This window comes from Mobula hypostoma, chromosome 23 (assembly GCF_963921235.1).
Source record: "Mobula hypostoma chromosome 23, sMobHyp1.1, whole genome shotgun sequence".
In the NCBI taxonomy this organism is placed as follows: Eukaryota; Metazoa; Chordata; class Chondrichthyes; order Myliobatiformes; family Myliobatidae; genus Mobula; species Mobula hypostoma.
The window spans coordinates 2,831,080-2,847,761 of record NC_086119.1 but is presented as its reverse complement, the minus strand read 5'-3'; the positions used below and the strand labels follow the sequence as shown (position 1 = coordinate 2,847,761).

Sequence of the window (16,682 nt, the reverse complement as noted above, 5' to 3'; positions counted from 1 at the left end):
GCTATGTCTCGGCACGAAACGTTGACTCTCCACAAACGCTACCTGTGACCTGGCGAGTTCCCCCAGCATCTTGTGTGTTATTGTAGATTGGGACTGGGCACCAATTCCTGCCGTGTCCCACTGGAGCGTTATTTCACCTGACCCTAGACACCCGCAGCACCCATGCCCCTCCCTACCCCGATTAACTGGTTTTTCCTCTCTCCGTTCTGATGAAACAGTAACTGTTTCGTTTCCCATATTCTGGTTCTGCTTAAATTACACTTCCTGTAAAAGATTGACACCTTTATTCCTGCTGGAATTGATAATAATTCTGGCTAATAATAACGGGGTCGACGTTAATCATCCCTTGACTGCAGAATCTGTGGCCGTTCTCGGTTCCTTTTTGCGGTATTTGATCATTTTGCGCTGGCTCTCTCTGTCCTTCCCAGACAGGAGATCTCTCCAATCCACGTGTTGGAAATCTAGCGTCTGTAACTGGGCGGGCAGTGAGCTGGACTCTGCGCACGGGCAGGTCCGAGGGGGCCGGGCTCCCGCTTTCATCTCTAACTGCATAGTTGTTAGTGGGTCGCTGTGGATAAACCGGCCGGTGCTGCGAATAACCGGCAACTCGAGGGGCGGGTGAGCAGAGAGAAGTTGCCAGTACACGCCGGTTCCTAACCAGAACTCTTTAGCCCTCCACCCAATACCCGACCCAGACTGGCAGAGTTCCAACCCCGATCGGCGTTCTACGCCTCGGCTTCTTTAAATAGGATCCTTTTTTCGGTGGCGGGGGGGAAGCGAGGGGATTCATGCGGCCTCCGCTCCAACGAGGCGGCCGGAACTAGCGGCCACGCGGTGATCATCCGGACTCAGGGGGGCAGCCAACCGGCGTCGTGAACAACGGCGTCTGGTTGTCGCTCACTTTGCTCGACCACCTACCGGATTGCTGCGAACCGGCCCGGGAATTCCCTCGGGTTCCCCCCTGACGTCAGCGCTCGATGACCTCATTGGCGCGCTGGCTGTGATTGGCAGAGAGCTCTTCCTGTTGCAAGGTCATTGTGTATGGAAGGTGTGTCCCGGGCTCAGATTCGGGTCCTGGATGGTTAGAGGATCTGCAGTCCTGCCCATTTCTCCCCACCCCTCAGGCTAGCATTTACCAACTTGTCTGCTGAAGAGTACTGTAACGTAGCCAAGTGTGCCGGGTAAGTGCGCGTTGTGTAGTGATTTCTCTAACTGCTTTCCCACACTGAATGTGACCCGAGCCTTCTGCACATGGCAGACGCTCCCTTCAGAAGCTGCTGCTCCTACTGGCCTCTATACAGAGAGGCTCAGGCGCCCAAAGACTCAGTGCTCGGGAGGGAGGAATGGTTTGTGCTAGGTGTGGGCATGTGGAGCTGGTGGGAGAGGGGTCTGTTTCTATGTGAGTCTGTTATCTCTCTCTTCGTACTGTCTTCGCCATTGATTTTTTTTTACGCTGTGAGCTGAACTCCCAGCTACCGCGGTCAGTAGCGTGGCTGCCACACATCGTCTGATCAGTGTGGATATCTCCAGGCGGCGTTCTGTTGGAAGTGTATGAGTAGTTACACCCTGAGACGGGAAGGAAGGTGGGGGTATTCTATACACAGGGTGAATAGATCGGTAGCTGAGGATAAACTTTTCTGTGTTGAAGAAAACGACGTTAGTGGAATCTCCTCAGGTCTCCAGCAGGAAGGAGGTATAGAAACATCAGGACTGGGACTGTCAGACTGGGTAACAGCTTCTTCCCTCAGGCTGTGAGACTAATGAATACCCTGCCACCACTGAGATCTCGTCACTAGGACAGCGAGCCTTTTGCTCTTTATCTGTGCTGTGCATGTTGAATTATCTTTTATTACGTGTTGTACGTGTGTGATATACGTGCACCGTGGTTGTTTCATTGGGTTGTATACAATAAACTTGCATTTGAAAGCAGGAAATCTCGTAGAGTGGAATAGTTCGTTCTCTGAGCAGTGTTCTGACCGCCAGTTATTGCCCGGGGCATCAAAGCATGCCCACGTCATGTTGTGTCTGTCCTTGGGGGGAACTGTGGCCCCGGGAGGGGCAGTGAGAGAGAGAACCTTGCACAGATACCATGATTGTTCCTACCCCACATTCTATACAAGAGATTCTGGAAATCCAGAGTAACAAAATGCTGGAGGAACCCAGCAGGCCAGGCAGCATCTATGGAAAGGAATAAACAGTCGACGTTTTGGGCCGAGACCCTTCATCAAGTCTCTATACTCAGTTTTTTTTTCATGCTCTTAGTAGTACTTGACATTTGTTTGTTAATTTACCCAAATGCTTACTGCATTGGTGGAATAATTGAAAATATGCCTTGAGCTTCTGAGAATGGCATCTATGTGACAAGTAGGAAAGGCAGTGACCCTGGCTGGGCTTTCCGCTGGTGGTCAGCTGCTAACTTCTCCGAGACATCACCATGTGACTTCAGCTTAATAACTTCTACTGTACTTCAATAACCACTAACAACAGGAATTCTGCCCATGCTGGAAATTCAAGCAACACACATCAAAATTGCCGGTGAACGCAGCAGGCCAGGCAGCATCTGTAGGAAGAGGTGCAGCAGACGTTTCAGGCCGAGACCCTTCGTCAGGACTAAGGGTCTCGGCCTGAAACGTTGACTGCACCTCTTCAATAACCACTGTAACTGGTCACACAAAATTACTTATTTGAGAAAAAGCAGCATGAGGTTCAGAATCTGGTGTGTTATCACTGACATGTATCAAATTTGTTGTTTAAATGTGTGTACAAATAAGTTGTACAAAAAGAGAACAAAAATACTGATTAGTGTTCTTGGGTTCATTGTCTGTTCAGAAATCTGATGGCAGAGGGGAAGAAGCTGTTCCTGCCTCCTGATGGTGGCAACGAGAAGGGGTGGTGGAGGTCCTTAATGCTGGATGCTGCCCTTTTGAGGCATTGTCTATTGAAGATGTATGCAATGGTAGCGAGGCTAGTACCTGTGATGGAGCTGGCTGAGTTTACAACCCTCCGCAGCTTTTTTCTCACCTTAAGCAACAGCCCCCCCACACCAGCCGGTGATACAACCAGTTAAAATGTTCTCCACAGTACACCTGTGGAAATCTGCTCGAGTGTTTGGTGACACAAGCTGCAGAGCAACTTGTATGTAAGAGGATGTTGTTTCAAGGCCCACTTATGTTTGGTCCTTTCATGTCTGGGATACGCACCTCCACTAGTGGGTTCTGACCGGTTCACCCTGGCCTGATCTCCAGACCAGGGTGATCAGGTGGGCGAGTCAGAGACTGTACTCATTACGGTGAGGAAAGTTCAAACTACATAGGGAACGTTGACTCAGACCATGAGAGAGGCAAAGTACATAGATGGCAGCATATGTGTACAGCCCTGAGATTAATTTTCTTGTGGATATTCATAGTAAGTACAAAGAAACACAACAGAATCCATGAAAAACTGCACAAAAGAAGATGGGTAAATAACCAATGTGGAAAAGATATTAAACTACGCAAATGCAAAAAAAACCCCAAAATTAATAATAAATAACTAGGCAATAAATAGGAAAACAGAGTGAAGAGTCATTGAAAGTGAGTGTATAGGGTGTGGGAACAGTTGACTGTTTGGCTGGTGAAGTTATCTCCTCTGGTTCCAGAGAATGTAATTGGGTTTCAGCCCCTTCTGTGCTGTCTGTTGGATTGCAGTTATTTCTGCTACTCTGGCCTTTTACAGGTACTTTAGACCATTGGGAAGTGTAGAATGTGGTTCCCTGGACTGAGTAACAGGACCAGGTTTGTCCTTGAAGTACATTAGCAACTTGTACTTAATGTACAAGGCATAATTTCCAAATCTACAAATGACACTGGAGTTGGAGGCATGGTGAAGTACGTGAAGCAGACTACTAAAGACCATAAGACAAAGGAGTAGAATTAGGCCATTCAGCCTATCGAGTCTGCTCTGCTATATTTTTTTATTTAGAGATGCACCGTGATACAGCCCTCTGCATTGCGCAGCCACCCACGGATTTAGTCCCAGGCTAATCACAGGACAATTTACAATGACCAATTAACCTACTAACCAGTGCCTTTGGACTGAGGGAAAACCAGAGCACCCTGAGGAGACCGACACACTTACGGGAAGGATGTACAAACTCCTCACAGAGGACGCTGGAATTGAACTCCAAATTCTGACAGCAAACTGCTGCACTACTGTGGCCCCCCCTATTCGGTCTGGGTTGATTTATTTTCCATCTCAACCCCATTCCCTTGTGACTTTTAACGCACTTACTAATCAAGTATCTATCGGCTTTAAATATACTGGTCTTGTCAGCATCTGTGGCAATGAATTTCACAGATTTTCCACCATCTGGCAAAAGAAATTCCTCCTCAGCTCTGTTCTAAAGATTGTGAGGCTGTGCCCTCTGGTCCTAGACTCTCCCACTATGGGAAACATCCTGTCCATGACACTTTTTCGAGGTCGTTCAATATTTGACGGGCTTCAGTGAAATCCCTCCCTCGTTCTTCTAAACTCCAGAGGCAGCAAATGCTCCTCATAGTTTTCATTCACATGAAGTCTGAAGTGGCAGATGAAATTGTACACTCAGTAAGACAAAATATTTCTTTTAGTCCGTGTGAAGAGGGGATATGTACAGTATACAGTAACACTAAAAGGGTACAGGGACAGGAGAGCTAAGCAAGACAGAAAGCAATCCAAGGATAAACACAAACACAGAGCAACAATGCAAAATGCTGGAGGAGCTCAGCAGGTCAGGCAGTACCTATGGAGAAGAATAAACAGTCGATGTTTCAGTCTGAGAGCCTTTATCAGGACTGTGAAGGAAGGGGTAAGAAGCCAGAGTGAGAAGGTGAGGGGTGGGGAAGGAGTACAAGTTGGCAGGTGATAGGTGACACTAGGTGAGGGGGAAGGTGGCGGATGGGGTGAGGGGGATGAATTAAGGAGCTGAGGGAATGGGTGGAAGAGGTAAAAGGTCTGAAGAAGAAGGAATCTCATTGAGGAGAGTGGACCATAGGAGCAAGGAAAGGAAGTTGGACACCAGAGGGAAAAGATGGGCAGCTGATGAGAAGAGAAGGGATAAGAGGGAGTCAGAATGGGGAATGGGGGAAGGGAGGAGAAATGACCGGATGTTACATGCCCTGAGGTTGGAGGCTACCCAGATGCAATGCAAGGATAGGGGGTTAGTGTCTGCAAGTGTACTGAGGTAAAGAATACTCTGTGATCTTATTGAATGGCCTCAGGGCCAGGCTGCTTACTCTGGTTCTCGTCCTCATGTTTGCATTGTTCATTGAAAGTTGCAGGGCAGGTTAGCTTTGAAACAAAACGCCTAGGTTTCTGGGCCTCATGAGGCACAGAGGTGAAGAGTGAGGGAGTTGTTTTTTATTTGTTTAGAGATAAGGGAAGAATGGTGGTGACAGAAGAACTGAAAGGAATGAAGAAATCTTCTTTTGTTAACACAGTGAGTGCTTGATCCAGGGCCAGTGGAGTAGTAGAGGCATTGGAAAGCCAGTTGGGTAAGTATTGAAGGGAAGGATTTCAGGGAGAGGCGAGGGACTTCCTGCTGTCGGTAAGGAGTGTGTAAGTTCTCCCCATGACCATGGGGAGTTTCCCCCGGATGTTCCAGTTTTCTCTGGTATCACAAAGGTGTTCCGGTTAGGGTTAGTAGTTTGTGTTCATGTTAGGAAGGCACTGGAAATGTGGAGACACTTGTGGGCTGCCCCCAGCACATCCTCAGACTGTTGGTCATTGACACAGATGACACATTTCACTCTGTTTCAATCTATACATGACAAATCAAGCTGATCTAAAATTTAAATCTGAATAGGCAGGGTCTTGATTCACTGGCTGGTCTCCTTCCACACTGTAATCATTATGGGATTTCCCCATCTCTGCCAAACTATCCTATTCTAGTTAACTTAGTGCCAATCATTTCTGTCAAATTCCCAGGCGTTCCCCGATGAGGAGCCTCTGCCTGTGCACCCAGTAGCTCACAATCACCAACAGCCCTTTGACTTCCGTTCTTTACCACACTTACAGCAACACCAGGCCATTGAAAGGAGCCAAAGAGGTCAGCTTCTTGCTGGCTCCCAGGAGGCAATCCCATCACTGCCCATCTCCTTTGCAACTCAGTCTGTCTCTCAAATGACTGTCAACTGCACTTTGATCCTTTTTGGGCATTTCGATGTCCAGTTAACGTCCTAGTGCATCTTTGGGTGTGGGAGGAAACCGGAGTACCCGGGGCAGAGCCAGGCCTTCATGGGGAGAATGTGCAAAAACTATTTGGACAGGTTTGTGGACAAGGAATCTTTAGAAGGATATGGGTCTTGCTTAGAAAGGGCCTTTTTCCTTCCTGTATAACTAATTGTCTACGACTCCTCGTATCTGGGATTAGGAGTGAAACCAGGCGCCTGAAACTGGTGTTAGTTCAGTGCAAGTTGACGTACAGTCAAGACATCATGGTTTATTACAGAATCCAACCCACTGCAGTGTCAGGAAAGTGCGATCCGTTTGAAGGCAAGAGTCCTGATGAAGAGTCTCGGCCCGAAACGTCGGCTGTTTACTCTTTTCCATAGATGCTGCCTGGTCTGCTGGGTTCCTCCAGTATTTTGTGTGATTTACTTTGATTTCCAGAACCTGCAGATTCTCTCTTGTTTGTGAAGACTATAGGACATAGGAGCAGAATAAGGCCATTCAGCCCATTGAGTCTGTATTGCCATTCCACCATGACTGATTTATTATCCCTCTCAACCCCATTATTCTCCCCGTTACCTTTAGCACCCTGACCGATTAAGATGATGAGAGTCATTGGTCATGTGGATAATCAGAGGTTTTTTCCCAGGGCTGAAATGGCTAGCACGAGAGGACACAGTTTTAAGGTGCTTGGAAGTAGGTACAAAGGAGATGTCAGGGGTAAGTTTTTTATGGAGAGAGTGGTGAGTGCGTGGAATGGGCTGCTGGCGACTGTGGTGGGGGTGGATACAATAGGATATTTTGAGAGATTCCTGGACAGGTACATGGGAGCTCAGAAAAATAGAGGGCTATGGGTAACCCTAGGTAATTTATAAAGTAAGGACATGTTTGGTACAGCATTGTGGGCCGAAGGGCCTGTATTGTGCTGTAGATTTTCTATATTTCTAACCTATCAACTTTTGCTTTAAATATACCCAATGACTTGGCCTCCACAGCCATCCGTGGCAATGAATTCCACAGATTCACCACCCTCTGGCTAAGGAAACTCCTCATCTCTGTTTTAAAGGGACAGACATGGAGGGATAACATTCCTCAGTAATAATTGGGGGTTGGGGGAAGGCAGGGCTGCTCTTCTTGCTACTACCTTGTCAATATTGCTGCCAAAAACTTACTTGAGCAATGGATATTTGGCTGTTGTTTACTGTGTTTCACTTGGGGGCTCAGTTTTGTGAACTGCAATAGCAAACTCTTAAAATGGGCGGCTCATTAGCGTAACGCTTTACAGAGCCAGTGACTGGGCTCAGCTCCTGGTGCTATCTGTAAGGAGTTTGTACGTTCTCCCCATGACTGCATGGGTTTCCTCCAAGTGCTCCAGTTTCCTCCCACAGTCCAAAGCTGTAAGGGTTAGAGTTAGGAAGTTGCGGACGTTCTACGTTGGTGCCAGGGGCATGGTGACACTTGTGGGCTGCCCTCGGCACCTCCTCAGGCTGTGTTAGTCATTGGCACAAATTATGCATTTCACTGTATATTGTGATGTACATATGACAAATAAAACTAATCTAATGTTTAAATGTACTACGAAGTCCACATAATGGCAATCTGAAATCAAAGTCAGACTACGGTGAAGCTGTGCAATTCTCCACCACAGAGAATAAATTGTAATTCAGGAAGGAGGTAGATATTTTCTTATGGTTTGCATGAGTGAGTTGTGGGCATACTACGTTGGCACCGGAAACATGATGTTACTTTGGGCTTCCCCCAGCATAAATGTCACTGATTTTGACTTGATGCAAATGATACATTTCACTGTATGTTTTCATTTCTCAATGTGCAATAATGCTATTTTTTAATGTTAAAAGGATCATGGCCTGTGCGGGGAGAGGGTGGGTCAGGTCCTGGTGGGCGGGTATCCAGGGTGGAGAAGATTCTAAGAGCTGAGTGGCTGGTTCCTGCTCTTACTGTCTGTTCCTTGGAATCTGCAGAAGGTCGGTCAGCACCTGTGAGAAAGAAACTGGTTGGTGATTGTTCATCAGTAGGGTTAAGGCTGATTTACACTTGTACGTACTAGCTTACGCCGTAGCCTGCACGCCGTTGTGAGCATTTATACTTGTGCGTTGGTGTGTCTGCGTCTCTCTAGTTGGCGGTGGGGTTTCTATGCCACTGTGTTGAGTGTCTTGGTGTTGAAACTCAACCTGAGCTGTTAAATTGCCTCTTTCTCCATAGGAGCTGCTTGATGTGCTGCGTGTTTCCAGCATCTCGGATTTAGTGTAGGATGATTGTAGCTACATTTGGACTGCCCTGGGGACATGTCATGGCTGTTTACTTGCAGCAGTCTGTGATAATCAACAATGTGTGATCGCCCACTAATGAGTGTAATTATAAATGTGAGTGTGAGGTCAGTTTAATTCATAGCTTGTTCACGACGGGGCACTTTGTTTGATAATGATCTATTAAGATGAGTGGCCTCTCTGATGTGATGGGAGGGGTGGTGAGAACTGTACAAATGTGCCTGTCTTTTATATTTCAAAGAGAATCTTAATCCATAAAAGTGTATAAAAGAGATACGAAGCAGTTCTTTACATTGATCGTGTGGTCAGGTCTGTACATTCGATGTACAGAGGTCCGGTGCTAGTCGTTGATAGGACCCAGTGGTGTCAGCACCGTAGACTGGGCTCCTCTCCCACCAACCTTTGCTTTGGCTGCACTGAGCATCCGTGTGTCGCTCAGCAGGTGCTCTGACATCTGAAAAGTGCCAGTTAGCAGCATTCACCCATGGAAATGTCGTTGTACTGGAAGACTACAGTTACACCCGGGCAGCGTGAGCTTGCTGGGACTGAGGGGCCAGTCACCGTGCTGTCTCTAAATAAATCAATACGTCCACTGGTTTTGGGGAGACTTTTACTGAGTTGATGATCTTCCAGCAGCACTTGATGTGTGTCCGTCCCTGGGCACTGCCCGTACACCAGAAGGTCCTCTGCTAGGGATGAATGTCAGTGCGCAGCTTGGCTGCATAATAGCAGAACATTTAACAGTATCAGCTGTGAGATTGGGGTTCATTTTGCACCGCTGTCTGTACAGAGTTTGTCTGTTCTCTCCGTGGCCAGGTGGGTTTCCAATCGCGTATCGGTTAGGGTTAGTAAATTGGGAGAATGCCTTGTTGGCACCAGAACCATGGAAACACTTGTGGGCTGCCCCCAGCACATCTTCGATGTAAATGACACATTTCACTGTGTTTTGATGTACATTGGACAAATAAAGCTGATCTTATCTGCATCCTTTCCCACACCTTCTTTGCAAATACACAGTTCACAAAGAGCAGGAAGTTGTATGGTTCTCTTCACAGCCGTACTGTGTGATGGGGTGAGTCTCTGTGCTGATAGATCGGTCTGCACTCACTGACAGCCAAGCAAGTTCTTGGTGAGTTTTGGAATGAGGCTTTCTGACAGTCTGCACATCTCCCTCTGGGGCTGCACAACGTTTGTGCTGACCACTGCCGGGTGGATGTGGTTAAAGGTGTTTTCCTGAAAGACCCACAGCTCCCAGAGCCCAGCAGAGTGTCCTGAGCCTGTTACACTTTCTGAAGATGCCTGTGGTGTCTCACCAGAGCCACAGTAAGGTGGAGGAGAGTTCAGGACAGGTGGAGCTTTGAAATGGCAGTGCGATTTGCTGGAACACTTACCTGAGTGTAGAGGAGATGTTGGACCCAGTTTCTATCTGAGTGTTTCATACAAAGCAGAAGATTTGATGACAGCTTGAAGGGCATATAAGGAATTTGTATTTAGTGTAGCGATTACAGTACTAGCAATCAGGGTTTGATTCCCACTGTTGTCTGTAAGGAGTTGTACTTTCTCCCTGTGATCACATGGGTTTCCTCCAGGTCCCTCCCACATTCCAGACTTGTATGGATTAGTAAGGGTGAGTAAGTTGTGGCATGGGCATGCTATATTGGCCCCAGAAGCATGGCGACACTTGTGGCTGCTCACAGCACATCCTCGGGGTGTTGATTGTTGAAGCAAACAACACATTTCGCTGTATGTTTCAATGTACGTGTGACGAATAAAGTTAATATTTCATCTTTAACCTTTCATTACATCTTTCTCATCCCTTCACCAGTGGGATTGCTGAAATATGGGGGAGTGTAACAGCAGAGCAAGATCAAAAAATTGGCAGTGTGACATTGACAGGGTTTGTGTGTTTTCAGAGTAATGGATCCACCCTCCCTCCCTCCCAGAACTCCCAGAGATTTCCTCTGTCTGTGGAGGTTCCTGACGTCAACGTCTTTGTCTAATGGTTAATCCAAAAGAAGACGCCTCTTGTAAATTGTCCTTCCTTGGCAAGGGTTTTTCCGCAGGATGGAGCTCCCACCCACCCTAGCAGGGGGTGAGGGAGGTGGAACCGTAAGACATAAGAGTGGAATTAGGCCACTCAGCCCATCAACTCTGCTCCGCCATTCCATCGTGACTCTCAACCCCATTCTGCCTTTTCCTCGTAACCTTTGACACCCTGACTAATCAAGAACCTGCCAACCTCCATTTTAAATATACCCAATGAATTGGGTTCCACAGCCATCCGTGGCAATGAATTCCATGGATTCATCACCCTTTGGCTAAAGAAATTCCTCCTTATCTTTGTTCTAAAGAGGGTGTCCCTCTATTCTGAGGCTGTGCCCTCTGGTCCAAGAGTCCCCCACTATAGGAAACATCTTCTCCACATCCACTCTTATCTGTGTCCTCTGGTCCTAGACTCCCCCACTGTAGGAAACATCCTCTCCACATCCACTCTATCTGTGCCCTCTGGTCCTAGACTCCCCCACTATAGGAAACATCTTCTCCACATCCACTCTATCTGTGTCCTCTGATCCTAGACTCCCCCACTATAGGAAACATCCTCTCCACATCCACTCTATCTGTGTCCTCTGGTCCTAGACTCCTCCACTACAGGAAACATCCTCTGCACATCCACTCTATCCAGGCCTTTCAGTATTTGATAGGGTTCGGTGAGATTCCCCCCTTCATTCTTCCAGTGAGTACAGGTCCACAGCCATCAAACGCTCCTCATACATTAACCCTTGCATTCCCAAAATCATTCTCGCGAACCTTCTCTGGACCCTCTCCAATGTCAGCATATTTTGCTTTTAGATAAGGGGCCCAAAGTGTAGTCTGACCAGTGCCTTATAAACCCTCAGCATCACATTCTTGCTTTTATAGTCTAGTCCTCTCCAAATGAATGCTAACATTGCATTGTGCTTCCTTACCACCAACTCAACCTGCAAGTTAACCTTAGGGAATCCCGCACAAGGCCTCCCAAGTTTCTTTGCACCTCTCATCTTTGAATTTTCTTCCCATTTAGAAAACAATTGACTGTACACCTTTTTTCCTTGTACCAAAGTGCACGACACAAAGTACTTACACTATATTCCGTCTGTCACTTCTTCACCCGTTCTCCCAATATGTCCAAGTCCTCCTACAGACTCCCTGCTTCCTCATCACTACCTGCCCCTCCACCTATCTTCAATCATCTGCAGACTTGGCCACAAAGCTATCAATTCTGTGGCGGTTACTCTTGGCCTCTGCTATCAGGTTTCTGAATGGTCAATAAACACTACCTCACAATTCTGCTCTTGTTTTGCACAACTTATTTATTTTTTGTTTCTTATTGAAACTTATCATAATTTGTTTGTATTGTAATGTACTGCTGCAGCAAAACAACATTTCACGGCATGAAATAATAAACCTGATCCTGATTCCGGAAGGGGAATGGGAAGTGAGGGGAGAGGGTGAGACATCAGCCTTTGGTTCAGAACTGGAGAACAGAGCAGCCTGTCACTCAGAAGATGCCGAGGCAACAGGATCCAAACCTGCTTCTGTTTTAGTACTCTGCTTCGACATGTGGAAGATATTTGGAAATTGAACGCTTTCTGTTGTTTCACAGCGACACACCCCTGGCTGACAAAGAGCCTCCGGCCCTTTGGGAATAATCTAGGATCTGGATGTGAGAAGGAAGCCTCGGTAGGTCGAGGTTCCCAGGCTTTCTGACTGTGTGCCAGTAGGCAGGGAGTATCTCTCAGAGACCAGATGTAACCAGCTGCCTGTTCTGAGCTCAAAGCTTTCCACAGCCAACTTTTGGCCACCTATCAGCCTTTCAGAATCAGGTTTATTATCACTGATATGTCATGAAAATTGCTGTTTTGCAGTACATAAAAATTGCTATATGTTACAATAAGACATGTACAAATAATTGCCTCACCTATTGTCCCACTCCCATCATTTCCTGCCAGTCACTTTGTTTACAGAACACTCCTGTGCCTAGCATCATTTTAGGGACATACTATCAAATAATGTATTAAAGCCATCTTGTTTATTTATTTATATATTGCTATACAGTGCGAAATGGGCCTTTCCAGGCCTGCATCCCTCCACTTTAACACTAGCCTAATCACAGGACAAGTTACAATAACCGATTAACCTACTAACCAGTACGTCTTTGGATTGTGGAGGAAACTGGAACTTCCGGAGAAAGCCCACACATTCCACAGGCAGGATGTACAAATTCCTTACAGGGGATGCGGGAACTGAACACTGAACTCGTTAGCTTTGTGCTAACGATTATGCTACCCTGGCGCCCCCTTATAAATACTTAAAATGACATTAAACATTATTTTGCTTTTGTTCTGATCTATTTATTTTTTATGTATTCTCATTGTATTATGTTCTTTTCAACTTTCCCTTACTTGTTGACGTTCGATCCCGTGCCAGTATTTATCCTTGGATAGAGTTTACCACTGCTTTGGGCTGCATTCACAAGCAACCTGACTCTGAGAAGACGCCATCTCAATGTGACAGGGGCAGCTACTGACCTCACACTGTCCACAGGCTGGGGTCATGAGTAAGCATGGATTAATTTGGCATCATGGTCAATACAGACATGCTAGGCTGAATGGCTTGTTTCTGTGGTGTACTGTTTTAGGGGTAGGCAGTTAGACAGGCAGAATTTCCTCCCAGGACATGTCCACCCCAATGAAGTACACGTGTCAGGGATGAGATTAAAGATCAACTTTATTTGTCACATGTACATCAAAGCATTGAAACATACAGTGAAGTACATCATTTTCACCAACAACCAACACAGTCGGAGGATTTGCTGGGGGCAGCCCACAAGTGCGGCCGTGCTTCAGGCACCAGTACAGCTGGCCACAGCCAAGGAGTTTGTACATCTTTGGAAGTGGGGAGGGAACTGGAGCTGCTGAACCTACACGGTCACACGGAGAATGGACAAACTCCTTATAGACAGCGGCAGGTCTGAACCTAGATCACTGGCGCGGTAAAGTGTCGTGCTAACTACTATGCTATTGTGCTGCGTAGATGAGGCTCAACCGTGAGTGCTGTGACCCGTCACGGCTTCGCAAGAGGACCACAAGTGTTGGCCAGTTTCAGTCACTGCACATGGGTTCAGGAAACAGCAGGATGCTCTGAGCGAGCAGAGGCAGTAGGGCTTGGCCGTCGTGAAGTGGGCACCCAGCATGGGAAGGACAAACTGAATAAACAACAGAGAAATCTTCAGCTGAGCACTAATCATCCCTCATTACTGAGCATCCAGGGAGCTAACATATACTCCACTCTTCATGTTTGCGCTTGAGGGAAGTCTACAATGGGTGGTCAAAACTGGTCAATGCATCTTGGCTCCAGCCTACCCACCATCAATGACAGATATACAGAAAGGTGCTGGAAAAGGGCCAGTAACATCATGAAAGATCCCACCCACCCAGTGGACTGTTCGTCCGCCTCCCATCAGGGAGGAAGCTGTGTAGAATCCACATCAGGACCACCAGACTCAAAATCAGTTACTTTCACCAAGCAGAGAGGCTGATCAACACCTCCACCCACTCACCCACCCCTCCACACTCCCAACCACCACTACTTTATCATTTCCTGTCGGTCGCCTTATGTACAGGCACTCCTGTGCCTAGAGTCACTTTATGGACATACAATCAATGTGTGTAGAGAAGCTATCTGATGTATTTGTTGTGTTTTTTTTTATTATTGTGTTCTTCATCTTGTTGAGTTTTTTGTGCTGCATCAGATCCTGACTCTCAATTATTTCACTGTGTGGCTAGGCATTGCTCAAGTGCCATCTATAAATTTGCTGATGATACAACCATTGAGAGGGCACACAGGAGTGAGATATGCCAACTAGTGGAGTAGTGCCACAGCAACAACCTGGCACTCAACGTCAGTAAGACAAAAGAGCTGGTTGTGGACTTCAGGAAGGGTAAGACAAAGGAACACATACCAATCTTCATAAAGGGATCAGAAGTGGAGAGAGTGAGCAGTTTCAAGTTCCTCAGTGTCAAGATCTCTGAGGATCTAACCTGGTCCCAACATATCGATGTAGTTATAAAGAAGGCAAGACAGCGGCTATACTTCATTTGGCATTTGAAGAGATTTGGTATGTCAACAAATACACTCAAAAACTTCTATAGTTGTACCATAGAAAGCATTCTAACAGGCTGCATCACTGTCTGGTATGTGGTGGGGCGGGGGGGCTACTGCACAGGACTGAAAGAAGCTGCAGAGGGTTGTAAATTTTGTCCGCTCCATCTTGTGTACAAGCCTACAAAGTATCCAGGACATCTTCAAGGAGCGGTGTCTCAGAAAGGCAGTGTCCATTATTAAGGACCTCCAGCACCCAGGGCATGCCCTTTTCTCACTGTTACCATCAGGTAGGAGGTACAGAAGCCTGAAGGCACACACTCAGCGATTCAGGAACAGCTTCTTCCCCTCTGCCATCTGATTCCTAAATGGACATTGAATCTACCTCACTTTTTAAATATATATTATTTCTGTTTTTTGCACATTTGATTTACTTAGAAACATAGAAAACATAGAAAATAGGTGCAGGAGTAGGCCATTCGGCCCTTTGAGCCTGCACTGCCATTTATTATGATCATGGCTGATCATCCAACTCAGAACCCTGCAGCAGCCTTCCCTCCATACCCCCTGATCCCCGTAGCCACAAGGGCCATATCTAACTCCCTCTTAAATATAGCCAATGAACTGGCCTCAACTGTTTCCTGTGGCAGAGAATTTCACAGATTCACCACTCTCTGTGTGAAGAAGTTTTTCCTAATCTCAGTCCTAAAAGGCTTCGCCTTTATCCTCAAACTGTGACCCCTCGTTCTGGACTTCCTCAACATCGGGAGCAATCTTCTTGCATCTAGCCTGTCCAATCCCTTTAGGATTTTATACGTTTCAATCAGATCCCCCCTCAATCTTCTAAATTCCAACAATCTTCTAAATTCCAACGAGTACAAGCCTAGTTCATCCAGTCTTTCTTCATATGAAAGTCCTGCCATCCCAGGAATCAACCTGGTGAACCTTCTTTGTACTCCCTCTATGGCAAGGATGTTTTTACTCAGATTAGGGGACCAAAACTGCACACAATACTCCAGGTGTGGTCTCACCAAGGCCTTGTACAACTGTAGTAGTACCTCCCTGCTCCCGTACTCGAATTCTCTTGCTATAAATGCCAGCATACCATTCGCCTTTTTCACCGCCTGCTGTACCTGCATGCCCACTTTCAATGACTGGTGTATAATGACACCCAGGTCTCGTTGCACCTCCCCTTTTCCTAATCGGCCACCATTCAGATAATAATCTGTTTTCCTATTTTTGCCACCAAAGTGGATAACTTCACATTTATCCACATTAAATTGCATCTGCCATGAATTTGCCCACTCACCCAACCTATCCAAGTCACCCTGCATCCTCTTAGCATCCTCCTCACTGCTAACACTGCCACCCAGCTTCGTGTCATCCACAAACTTGGAGATGCTGCATTTAATTCCCTCATCCAAGTCATTAATATATATTGTAAACAACTGGGGTCCCAGCACTGAGCCTTGCGGTACCCCACTAGTCACTGCCTGCCATTCTGAAAAGGTCCCGTTTATTCCCACTCTTTGCTTCCTGTCTGCTAACCAATTCTCTATCCACATCAATACCTTACCCCCAATACCGTGTGCTTTAAGTTTGCACTCTAATCTCCTGTGTGGGACCTTGTCAAAAGCCTTTTGAAAATCCAAATATACCACATCCACTGGTTCTCCCCTATCCACTCTACTAGTTACATCCTCAAAAAATTCTGTGAGATTCGTCAGACATGATTTTCCTTTCACAAATCCATGCTGACTTTGTCCGATGATTTCACCGCTTTCCAAATGTGCTGTTATCACATCTTTGATAACTGACCCCAGCAGTTTCCCCACCACCGACGTTAGGCTAACCGGTCTATAATTCCCCGGTTCCTCTCTCCCTCCTTTTTTAAAAAGTGGGGTTACATTAGCCACCCTCCAATCCTCAGGAACTAGTCCAGAATCTAACGAGTTTTGAAAAGTTATCACTAATGCATCCACTATTTCTTGGGCTACTTCCTTAAGCACTCTGGGATGCAGACCATCTGGCCCTGGGGATTTATCTGCCTTTAATCCCTTCAATTTA

At 46.6% G+C, this 16,682-nt stretch overlaps 1 protein-coding gene across 1 annotated transcript in view; it reads left to right on the top strand.

The window, feature by feature from the left end:
• The first annotated feature begins 1,043 nt into the window (after positions 1-1,043).
• LOC134336876 (unconventional myosin-Ic-like) overlaps positions 1,044-16,682 on the top strand; it is a 132,829-nt gene continuing 117,190 nt past the window's right edge. The window contains exon 1 of the mRNA XM_063031477.1: positions 1,044-1,181. The gene's annotated coding sequence lies outside the window, so the exon portion shown is untranslated. The remainder of the gene's footprint in view (positions 1,182-16,682) is intronic.